The sequence below is a fragment of the Gossypium hirsutum genome, chromosome D11 (assembly GCF_007990345.1).
Source record: "Gossypium hirsutum isolate 1008001.06 chromosome D11, Gossypium_hirsutum_v2.1, whole genome shotgun sequence".
Classification (NCBI taxonomy): Eukaryota; Viridiplantae; Streptophyta; class Magnoliopsida; order Malvales; family Malvaceae; genus Gossypium; species Gossypium hirsutum.
In genome coordinates, this window is record NC_053447.1 from 46,453,353 (window position 1) to 46,466,544 (window position 13,192).

The 13,192-nt window shown below is 31.8% G+C and overlaps 1 non-coding gene across 1 annotated transcript; it reads left to right on the forward strand.

The window, feature by feature from the left end:
- The first annotated feature begins 4,199 nt into the window (after positions 1-4,199).
- LOC121224043 (small nucleolar RNA R71) lies at positions 4,200-4,306 on the forward strand. The gene has a single exon (XR_005921506.1). It is a non-coding gene; the product is annotated as a small nucleolar RNA R71 (small nucleolar RNA).
- Positions 4,307-13,192: the final 8,886 nt, after the last annotated feature.

A 13,192-nucleotide genomic window follows, 5' to 3' on the forward strand; every position in this document is an offset into this window, starting at 1 on the left:
ATAGAAAAGAGAGGAGTTTTGGCAGAGGTTGATACAAAAGAGAAAGGAATTTTCAATCGCAGAAGTAAGAACAACAAAAACTAAAAAGTAAAGATACACGAGTGGTAAATTATCAATTCGACACTAGAGAGAAAAGGGAGAAAAAAGTCCAAAACCAGTGACAAGAACTGACCAAAATGAGAAAAGAAACCCCCCAGCCGAAATTCCTAGGCTCCCCTCTACCCATTCAACACAAACACTCCCACACACCTTCACTTGATTCTCTCCACAAAACTCTCCCTTAATCCCCTTAATCCTCTCCACAATTTGCTCCAACAATCTCTCCATGACCAATTCAAACTTCACCTTACAGAGTTTGAAACCACCTCAAACTCCTGCCACCTCATACTAGCAAAATAAATATCCTTTTTGCTTGCAATAGGATTTGAACCTAAGCCCCCCTCAATAGCTCAACACGCCACTTGCCTCCTTGCCACAAGCTCTTTTGTGTTACATTTTATCTTTAATTAATAACAAGGTCTAAAGGCCAAAGTCTAGGTTCCTTTAAAAGAAAAACCAAAATAAATTGCAAAAGCCAAGACTTGAACCCAGGCTCCCTTATAACCTTAATGATGCCACAACCACTAGACCACAAACTTCCTTATGGCATTTTTTTAACAAAATAATTTAAAAGGCCTTCATCCAAGCATCCAGGGTTTTATCCACTTAAAACCAAAATTTTTGCTAAAGCCCAGGTTTGAACCCAAGACTTTTCCAACTCCTCTCAAGACCCTTAACCACTAAAGCATACATACTTTTGTGCACAGTTTGCTAACCGTTCCCTTGCTCAGGGCCCAATACTTCTAAGCCCAAATTTCGGGGCGTTACATAAATTATTCTGCCTTTGTCCCAAAACTGCACCTACAGCATAGTCACTAATATTACATATAATAATAAAAGGTTCTGACCAATTCAGTGTGATGATTATAGGAGCAAATATAAGTTTTTATTTTATTACCTCAAAAGCTTTGATACAATTTTGTTCAAATATGAAATGTGTCTCTTTCTGAAGGAGTTGATTCAGAGGTTTAGAAATATGAGCGAAGCCTTTTATAAACCTTTGATAAAATCTTGCTTGGCCTAAAAAATTTCAAACCGCTTTAACATTTGTCAAATTCAGAAGATGCTTTATTGGAAAACGAAAATGTGCAAGTGTACACAATCGCAACAAGTAATAAAGTGACAAGTAAATGTCGAGTTATTGTACCCATAGGGACTGTGAAGGAAAATATTTATGAAATGCAACTTTAAACAATTTGGTGAAGGGAAATATGTTGATTTGAATAAGTGTTTATAAAAACTAAAAATTAACTAAGTAAATTAACTAAGAAAAATAAAAAGTAAAAATTCCTATGCACGATTTCAAAAAGATGAGTTTTAATCAATATGACATAAATGTGTTAGATCAATTACATTCCTTCACTTAGAATTACTAAACCCGTGCTCATGTTATTACGAATAATTTCACGACAACTTGGTATTTTGTTAACTAATGTACATACATACTTACTAAATCAATTAATCTCTTGAACATATTTCAATGTTAATTCAAACAATTAATCAATTTTCTTAAGCAATTATAAGATTAAGTGAAGTAACAACATATTCCTATATTGAAACAATTTAATCACAATAATCTTGCAAGTTATGCAACGCTAATGTACCGTTTAATACTGTCACTGATTTAACCTTCGGCAACCTTAGAAGATTAAACATGCACTAATTAAATCCTGTGCCAATTAATTATAATTTCAATCCAATTAATAATTCATTCATTCATTACCTTACAATTTATAATGCAAGTATAACATAAGTGTGGTTTTATTTAATTGAACAATTTACCAAGGCCTATAACAACACAAACATGGTTTTAAGAATTTAAGTGAACAAAGTGTAATCAATCTAACACAAATTAAATTTAAGTCATTTTAATTAAATCAAGAACAACAACACATTAAATATTCATGTTCATAATCACAACATAAATGAGAAAATATAAAGAGAAATGAACTAGGAAACAAATCCCGGTGTTTTTTCGAAGCCAGACTAGTGCACTTTTCTTCTTCTCTTCTTATTCTATCGATTGAAGGCCTTCACAAACACTTGAATGTTGCTACATCAAAGGGGATGCAAGCTCTCTTTCAAGAGTGGAAATTGGCAAGGGAAGAGGACAAAGGAAATGGGAAAAAAATAAGGGAAATGGAATAGAGAAATGAAGAGATGTGTGTGAAATGAATAAGGGAGGAGGGGGTATTTATAGGTGGGAATGACTACTAAAAATAGCAAAGAAACATCATCCACTCCCTCTCTCTTAGTCATCTATGCTTGGTGCAAGTTTGAGTGATTCAAACTTGTTATTTTTAGCTTAGGGCTAAAAATAGAAGGCACAAAAAGAGGAGGGGGTTTGAAAAAACTTAAGGGGAACTTCAAGGGCTAATTTATAATTAATAAAATCATTAAAACTATAATAAAATATTCAATTCATGTTATCGACTTTTTCGACATATTTTATGGCTATTTTCTAAAAATTCATTAAAACTCAAGAAATCTTTAACAAAAATTTAAAGTAAGCTTAGAAACCTCCTAATCATGTTAAAACTAATTAGAAAACACTTTGAAACATCGTTTTTATGCAAAATCATGAATTTCACCATTAATGACCTAATTTTCGGCTTTTATTCAAAACATGCGATTTATTAGCTAAAAACTTAGTTTTAAAGACTAAATAACATTTAAAACTATTTAGGATTTGAATCATTACCTTAGACAATGAAAAACTAAGCATTTGATTGAAAACCCAAAAAACTCACAAGCTTGAGAGAAATCAATGGTGATTTTGAGTGTTTTTCTTGGTATTTAATGGAGGTTTAATGTTGATAGGAATCAAAAGAATTTAGGTTTGACAAAGGAAATTGAATGGGAGGAGTTGGGAGAGCATGGGACGGTAAGAGCAAATAAAAGGGAGAAGTTAAGTGAAAATAAAACTAGGTGGGGGAAGATATAGTGTGAATTTTAAATTTTGGTCTAATTTCCTCTTAAAAACTCTAAGTTTTGAATCATTTACAAATCAATCCTATTTTCAAAATTAAAAGTATTTAAAACTTATTTTCAAAAATTAATTTGATTTCCTAAAAGACATAGTAAAAAGCATTACTGATAAACCATGTCACAAAATTTCGAATACCCTAAGGCTAAAATTACTAAAATACCCATAAAACTCCTAGGCCTATTTTGGGGTGTTACATACCTCATCAAGTATCACTGTATCTGACTTCTTTGAAACTGGACTTTCAACACTCGATTGAACTTCCTCTTTATCTTGAGCTACAACAGGCTCATCTTGAACCTCAACCACCTTGGGCTTTAATGTCTTTCCATTTGGCAAAGTGACTGCGTTGCAATGGTCTTTGCCCTAAATTCTTGGATTTTTTGTGTCGCTCAGCCAAATACCTTAGGGTCTACTTCTGAATTCATTAGCTACCTGTCCCATTTGGTTTCCTAAATTCTTCAATGTTGCTGCTTGGCTTTGAATTAGTTCATCCTTCTTTGTTATGTACGCCTTCAGCAAATTCTCAAGATTACTTGAAGATTTAGTTCGTGGGGGTTGTTGCACTTGTTGAGAATATCCTGGTGGATAATTTGGTAGATATGGCATAGAAGAGCCGCTATGGTCCACCCATTGATTACTTTATGGAGAAATTGGATGATTCTACCATGAAAAGTTGTAAGAATTTGATTGCGCACCATTCCAATTTTGATTTCCCATGTAATATTTTGAATCTTGATTCAATGGGAAATTTTTAAAGAAATAGCCATCTCCATAGTATTGGCAAGAAATATTCTTGAATTAGTTCGACTGCTGACCTATCAAATTACCATTGAAACCATTAACAATTATGTTATTAAGCATAGAGGACATAAGGGATACCTAGGCTGCCAAAGAAGCAAATGCGTCCGTTTCATGTACTCTTACTACTCATCTTTCTAAGGGTGCTCGGTTGGTTGGCCACTGATAGTTATTACTGGCAATTCTTTCAATAATCTCGTAAGCATCATTATAAGACTTAGAAATAAGGGCTCCATTTGCCGAAGCATCCACCATCGTTCTACTATGAATATTGAGACCAATATAGAAAGTCTCTATTTGAACGCAATAAGGAATGCCGTGATGATGGCACTTTCAAAATAACTCTTTGAACCGCTCTCATGCCTCATATAAAGAGTCTTTGTCAAGTTGTTGAAATGAAGTGATTTCATTTCGGATCTTGGCGGTCAGAGATGGAGGAAAGTATTTCATCATGAAATGTTCAACCAACTCTTACCATTAAATTATTGAAATAGAAGGTAGGAGTTCAACCACACTCGTGCTCTATCTCTTATAGAGTATGGAAAAAATTTCAGTCTCAAGGCATCCTCAGTCACCTCGATTAGTTTGAATAAGTCACTCACTTCCATGTATAGTTGAAGATGAAGATATGGATCTTCAATAGGATCCCACTAAATTAACCCATATGTTGAAACATTTGGAACATGACTGGATTTAGTTCAAATTTTGGTGTCTCATAATACTCAGATTGAGCTTGTTGAATAGAGGAATGACATACTGTCAAATGGCACAGTTTCTATCACCGGTAACAATCATCGAATTGTAAGTATTATAAGTGAATGCTCCTCCTTGATTTTGGTTTTGAGTTTTGAAATTCGTCTCTTCGGTCCTTCTTTGGTTCGCTTGTTTTCTCCTTTATCTGAAAGTCTTTTTAATTTTAGGGTTTATGGGGAGTAAGTCAATAATTTTATCAATACTCATAAACATTTGAAAAAATAACCAAATATATATATTGGAATTAAAATTTAATAGAAAAAATAAACCAAAATGCAAAATTAACAATTTAAAAAATAATGTCTTTTAAAACAGTCCCCGGCAATGGCGCCAAAAACTTGGAACGACAGAAATGTGCAAGTGTACACAATTGCAACAAGTAAAAAAGTGATAAGTAAATGTCAAGTTATCGTACCGACAGAGACTATGAAAGAAAATATTTATGAAATGCAACTTTACACAATTTGGTGAAGGGAAATATGTTGATTTGAATAAGTGTTTATAAAAACTAAAAATAACTAATAAATTAACTAAGAAAAATAAAAGGAAAAATTCCAATGCAAGATTTCAAAAGGATGAGTTTTAATCAATATGACATAAATGTGTTAGATCAATTGCATTCCTTAACTTAGAATTACTAAACCCATGCTCATGTTATTACAAATAATTTCACGACAACTTGGTATTTTGTTAACTAATGCATATACATACTTACTAAATCAATTAATCTCTTAAACATATTCCGATGCAATTCAAACAATTGATCAATTTTCATAAGCAAGCATAAGATTAAGTGAAGTAACAACATATACCTATATTGAAACAATTTAATCGCAATGATCTTGCAAGTTATGCAAGGCTAATGTACCATTTAATATCGTCATTAATTTAACATTAGGCTACCTTAGAAGATTAAACATGCACTAATTAAATCCTATGTCAATTAATTATAATTTTAATCCGATTAATAAATAATTTATATATTTACCTTACAATTTATAATGTAAGTATAACATAAACATGGTTTTATTTAATTGAATGATTTACCAAGGCCTATAACAACACAAACATGGTTTTAATAATTTAAGCGAACATAATGCAATCAGTCTAACACGAATTTAATTTAAGTCATTTTAATTAAATCAAGGACAACAACACAAAAAATATTCATGTTCATAATCACAACATAAACAAGAAAACATAAAGAGGAAGGAACTAGGAAACAAATCCCGGTGTTTCTCCGAAGCCAAACTAGTGCACTCCTCTTCTTTTTGCTTATTCTGTCGATTCAAGGCCCTCACGCACACTTGAATGTTGCTACTCCAAGGAGGATGCAAGCTCACTTTCAAGAGTGGAAATTGACAAGGGAAGAGGACAAAGGAAATGGGAAAAAAATGTTGATATAATTGTGTAGTATGTTTTGATGGAGTCATGCTTAATCACCTTTTTAATTGTTGATATTATAATTTAGTGAATTCTCATGTTTAATTTTACAAGCTATGAGTGTTTTGTATATCATGTTGAAATTGCACGTTAGAAAAAGCATTCTTAAAATCTCAACTTCAAACTAATTACTTTTCATTAAGCATGCTCAATGGACACCTTTATTGCATATTGAGTGTTTTGTTTGCTTGAGGACAAGCAAAGACTTAAGTGTGGCAAAATTTGATCTGTCATAATTTATTATTCCAAATTAAGCTATTTTCACTACTTAAGAAGCTTGTATTCAAGTCATTTTATGTCTTTTATGGTTATTTTTAGAATTATTTAGGTTTTAAGTTTAGATTGAATAAATTGAGCTTTTGTATTTTTTACGACCTTTTAGGTCAATTTGGGCCTAAGGAAGAACTAACGAGTTGATCGAGTGTGCAAGAAAACAACCTAAGTTGAGGAGTCAGTGGACTATCATGGATATCACAACATTCAAGGAGGAAGTCACGACATTGAAGCAAGCCTCAACACTTAGCCAATTTTCCAACCCAAATCCATGGGGCAAGCTATTGAAGACAAAGTCACGACATTCATCCTAAAGGTCCATGTAGACTACCAACAAAGTCGCGACATCAGTTTGACGAGACCAATATTTCTGCAAGGGTGTCTTCGTCCACACAACCTCATTTATCCATTTGAGCAGTTTAATTGGCCTAAATAGATCATAATACATTAACATTATATATATTAGCACAAGACAATAGATTAGGAGGCAACTTTTTTTTAGTTTATTCTTAGTTCTTTATAAGATTATTTGAGAAATTAGAGCTGATTTCTAAATTTCTTTCGGTTGTTCAATTGAAGTTTCTTTTCAGTTTTATTCATTTACTTTATTTGTCTTTTAAACTTCTCGCCAAATAAAAAATCAAAACATTTTTTGTGGGTTTAAGTAATCGGTCATCCAATCTCAACTCACAGATTTGCACAAAGAGTGAAAATTGGCTCGGCAGACACTACTAAAGGCGCAAAATCGGGAAGCAATTTTTGAAGCGTTGAGGTGAATTAATTTTTTAGCCTAAGATGGTCCAAATGATGGATATTAATACATAATATAATTAAATTTAATTATATCCAATTTATTTTGGGTAAAAACTTATTAATTATATTATGAAAGGAGGCCTAGTTGTGCTAAATCAAAAGACTGATCCAACTGAGCAAATCGGTTGCCCAAGACCGTCCAACATGCTGACTTAATCAGCTCAAATTAGCTTATTATTTGACTTGCAAATTATCCCTTGAATTTTCCTTTAAATTACATTCAAACCCCTCCACTTTCTATGCTTTATAGATTCACCCCAAGCAGAATTTAGCAAGTTTGAAATATTCAAACTTACCACATGTGTGGCCGGCCAATGGGGGTATATGGCTGCTAATTTCTTGCTATTTTTAGCAGCCAATCCCACCTATAAATACCCTCCTTCACCTTGTAACAGCCCAATTTTGGGTCCAGTCGAAACAGTGGTTTTGAAACCACAAATTCGAGGTCAAAAAATTATTTTAATATTAATTTTTGTATTTACAGCATGTGATTATATATGTGTGAAAGTTACGTAAAAAAATTTTACTATTTGAATGCTTAATTCGGTAAAAAGGACTAAATCGCGTAAAGCGTAAAAGTTGTCTTCTATAAGCTAAAAGTGTCTAATAGCTATGAAACATTAGATTTTAAGTCTTTATATGGTAATTAGACCATAAATGGTGATAGTGGAATGTGTTGGCTTGACATTTTTGAAATTAGTAATATTTTATAAGGTTATAAAGGTAAAATAATTAATAATGATAAAATAACATAAGAATTATATGTCCATCTTCTTCACAAAAACACTTCAACCGATTCTAACATGGAGAAACCATAGCTAGGGTTCAACCATGCTTATTTTTCTTGATTGGTAAGATATTTTTGTCTCATTTTCAATTATTTCTATGTTTTTGAGATCGTTGCTTCGTGTTCTAGCTAGCCCATGCCCTAATTTTTGAATTGGTTGATGAATTTTTGAGTTGTCATTGATGATAGCTTGATGTTTTTGAATGTTGATGATGGAAAATGAATAATTGTTGATAGATTAATATGTTTTGTAAAGTGATTTTTGACAAAACTGTCAAATAGGGATTAAATTGTAAAATATGCAAATTGAGTGGTTGCAATGTGAAATAATAAAAGTTTTGGGCTGTTAGGGGCACTATAGTAATTTGGCTAAGCTTGCGTTATATTGACTTGTGTGAATTTTGTGTATTTGTGAAATAAGGACTAAATTGAATAAATGTGAAACTTTAGGGGCTAAAGTGCAAAAATGTCCAAATAGGTATTTTGGATGAAATTGAATGAATAGGTGATTAAATGAGTTAAATTTGAATTCATATAGATCAAGAAAGAAAGAAATTTGATTTAGATCGGGGGAAATCGAAAGTTGACGAGTAGTTGATCCGATCCGTTCGTTTCCATATGAGGTAAGTTTGTGTGTAAATAATACAACATCACATTATTATGTATTTAATGTTTTCATATAGCATGAATTGTATAATTACTTTGTGAATTCGGTTGATGATGTTTCAATATCGATTTGAGATTTCGTGTAAGACCATAGTTGGGCTATTAGCATCGATTTGAGATTTTGTGTAAGACAATAGCTGGGCTATTGGCATCGATTTGAGATTTCATATAAGACCATAACTGGGCTATTGGCATCGATATGAGATTTCCATGTAAGACCATGTCTGAGACATGGCATTCGTACGATACATTATGTACGAGTTTTCCCCAGTATCCTTAGTGTTCCAAGTGGTTCAACGGGTAATCCAAAGATTATGTCAAAGAAAAGACAAGGTATGATCATGTTGAAAGGATACAAGTATGTACGAAAAATTCATGAGTAATGAACTCGATGTATATTGGACATTTTGGCAAGAATGTAAATGAGGAAGTCATACTTATGAGAATAATCTTGCGATGACCTTATGATTATAGGTCTATACTTATGAGGTATAAATATGTGGTAAATTTTATTGATGATTATGTGGGGCTTTTAGGCCAAATTAAATTGAGACATGATATGTTTAAGTCTTTGTTGTTGATGTATAGGTGAAATTGGCTAATGAATGGCATGTGAATATATGATAATGATTAGTTATTGGAATGGCTAGTTATGGATATGCTTTGGTGTTATGTGTGTCGAAATAAGTGTTAATACAAAGAAAGCATGGAAGAGTAAAATTTGCAATAAAATAGTTTTGGACAGTAGCAGTTGTATAACTTTGAAAAATCACCAAAAATTGTGGGAATCACATTAGAGGTTGAATAAGACATGAAATTAAAGCTTATTGAGTCTAGTTTCACATAGAAGAAACGATGTGAGCAAAAGAATCTCATATTACGAGATATTTGAATTTTTGTAAGATACAGTCAGAATGATTTTGGAATCCCCTATTCTGATTTTGGAAAATCATTAAAAATTTTATAAAAAGAATTACGGGTTAGAATTTATATGATTAAAATTCTTAATGAGTCTATTTTCAAGAAAAACAAACGGGAACATCATTCGAATCCCATACTAAGAGATAATTAATTTTTAGATAAGAAAGGTCGGAGCTGTCAGATAGCAGAATAAGGACAACTTTGAAAAATTAACTGTACTTATTGGCTAAACCAAAAATTTTGAAAATCTTTCATGAAAATCAAGCGGATCTTAAATTGGAGTTTCGTAGAGCAAGATATAAATAATTTAGTGACTATAACACGAGTAGACAGCTTGATGTGAACATGAGTAAATAGTGGAACTATGTGCAATTATGATTGTATTATCTTGAGAACATATTGTGAGGATTGGTAAAAGCATGTTAACAGATTGCTTATTGTTTACATACAAACTTACTAAGCTATATAGCTTACCCCCTTTCTTTCTTTTTCCTATAGTGTTACAGATACTAGCTCGGGTTGGAGATCGTCGGAGATTCTATCACGCTATCAAGCTATTGATCGGTATCAATGTATTTAAGCATTTTAAGCTTATGGCATGTATAGGGACTCAGTCATTTTGTGTACGAGTTATTATGTTTTGGCCAAATATTTTGGCTTGTAATGGTTAAAGGTTTGATTTATATGTAGCCACGTAACTTGGCTTATATTGGCTAATTGGTTGTAAGCCTATATATATTAATTATATGTTGATGTGAGTTGTGTTTACATGATACATGATGAGTTGTGAGACCCTCATTTGTTAATGACGTCATAGCAGAGAGTTACACGGGCTGAGGACACGGGTGTGCCTCGAGCCACATGGGCGTGTGACCTTCCAAAACATGGAAATTTTCTTAGTATTCCAAAGTTTCCGGTTTAGTTTCGAACCACTTTAAATGTATTTTTAGGGCCTCATAGGCCCTTATTATAACACCCCAAACCCGGTCTAAACGTTATGACCGAATCTGGCGATGTCACATTGTAACACCCCTTACCCGTATTCGACGCCGGAATAGGGTACGAGGCATTACTAGAAGACATACATTTGCATATGTATTAAACCGAGTTACAAAATTTCATCCGAATTAAAACGTTCAAATTTTTAACGTGCTTTTATAATTCTTTACAACATATCCTCGAAATATTATATTCATAACAAATAGGGCCTCAAAGCTTCATTTCCATTTCATTCAATTCACAATTTCTCATGTTCACAATTCAAATCAATTTCTCAATCCAATATATATATTTCAATCATCTAATAATATAATTCAAGTTATACGAACTTACCAGGCTAATTGTAGAAATACCAAAATTTAGGGACATTTTGGTATTTTTTTTATTTTTCTCGAATTTCCACCCAATCTTGATATAAATTAATATTTCATTCAATTTATTAATTTAAATAATAAAACAATTCATTTCATGCAATTTGGTCACTTTTTGACATTTTTACAAAATTACCCTTAAAATTTTACTTTTATTCAATTTAGTCCCTAAACCTAAAACATGTAAATTAGCTATTTTAAAATAAACTCATATTAGCTAAATATTCACATATATTTTTCCTCCTCCACTCCATTCCACATCCTTGATATATACATAATACCACTATTAACTTGTTTACTCATAACAAGCTGTTCACTTGAGTCATAGTCACTAAATTAATTATATCCGAAGCTACAGAACTCTGAATTGAGATCTGCAAATATTATCTAAAACTAGACTCACATTTATTCTTACCATAAAATTTTCAGAATTTTTAGTTTAGCCAATAAGTACAGTTTATTCTTTAAAGTTTCCCTTATTTCACTGTTTGACAGTTCCGACCCTTCTTCACTAAAAATTAATTATCTCTTTGTACAGAACTTGGATGATATTCTCGTTTGTTTCTATTGAAAATAGACTCATTAATGATTTTAAAAATATAAATTATAACCCATAATTATGTTTTTTACAATTTTTAATGATTTTTCCAATTCAGAACAGGGGAACCCGAATTCATTCTGATCTTGTCTCACAAAATTTATTATTTCTCATAATTTACAATTCCATTACTTACACCGTTTATTCTATGAGAAACTAGACTCAATAAGATTTATTTCCATATTTTATTCATACTCGAATTCTATTTCCACAATTTATGGTGATTTTTAAAGTTTAACCTACTGCTGCTGTCCAAAACTGTTTTAGTGCAAAATGTTGATTACTAGGTGTATAAGTCCCTTATTCCCTTTCTCTATAATATTTCCCATCACTTTCACTTATTTCTCTTCACTAATATATCAAGAACATAAGACCTCATATAAGAAAACTCTACTATAACATTATTTCCATGATTTTTCAATAATATCAAACTTAAAAATATATTGAAATCTTGATGTTCTTACCTTGTGCTATTGATTTCAGTCTTTAACTTGATTTTCTCTCTCCTCCATCTTCTATTTCTTGAATCTAACTTGATATTCTAGCTCCCCATTGTCTCCTTGTTATTCTTCTCTCTTGGAAGCTATGGAAATTCTTTTGATTTCTAGGTGAAAATGGTAAATTTTTGGTGGAAGGACCAAATTGTAAAGAAAGCAAAACTTTCTTTCTTTTCCTCTCTTCTCACGTTAGTTGCATGGAAATATGGTGGAATGGATGATTCTTCATCTTCCTTTTCTTATATATACTAAATAAAATAATAAAATATCATTTAAATATCAAATTAAAATATTAATAAACTAATATTTATTTATTTATTTAATATAAAATATCTCCAACATCATCATTATATTATAGATTTATCTCTCTTCTAATTGACTATTTTTCCCTTTATAATCTTTAAAAATTTCATCCTTGAGTCATCACTTAATTTGGTAAAATTGTGATTTAGTCTCTCAAAATTCTTCACCTTTTCAATTTGGTCTTAATTCATCCATTTTCCTTAGTTTCTAGATTATTCCACCCTTAAAATATTTACACTATTGGTCCTTAAAATTTTTTGTATTTACACTTTAATCCCTCAAATTTGAGTATTTACTCTTGGGTAACAAAACTTTTCTCACTTTTACGATTTAATCCTTTCTTGAATTAATATGTCATAATATAATTCCCAATGTTGCCATAACTCAAAATTTCCCTTTTTGTCACTTTATTTTCTTACTTTACTATCAAGGATACCTACTTTCTTACTGTAGTAATTTTCGGGGTATTACAATTATAAGGGATGGTATGCATGTGTATAAATAGTTTTAAATTAAATGAAATTTTATTGCCCAATTTTGTATGGTTGCTTGTGTTTAAGACAGGTAATGCCTCGTATCCTGTCCTGGCGTCAGACACGGGTAAGGGTTGTTACACACCTCTTCATTAAACAAATATTTCATTCCTCACATCTCTTTCACTTTCACTCATTTTCTCTCCTTTTTTTCCCCTTTTTCTTGTCCATTTTCTTTGCCGATTTCCCTATTGGAAAAGAGTCCTTCAACCACCTTGGGTAGCAGCATTCAAGTGCTTGTAGAAGCCTCAGTTCAACAAGAACGAGCGGAGAAGGAGAAGCGAAGCAAACTAGTCAAGCTTCAGAGAAACACCAGATTTGATTCTAGTTCCCTATCCTTTAAATTTTA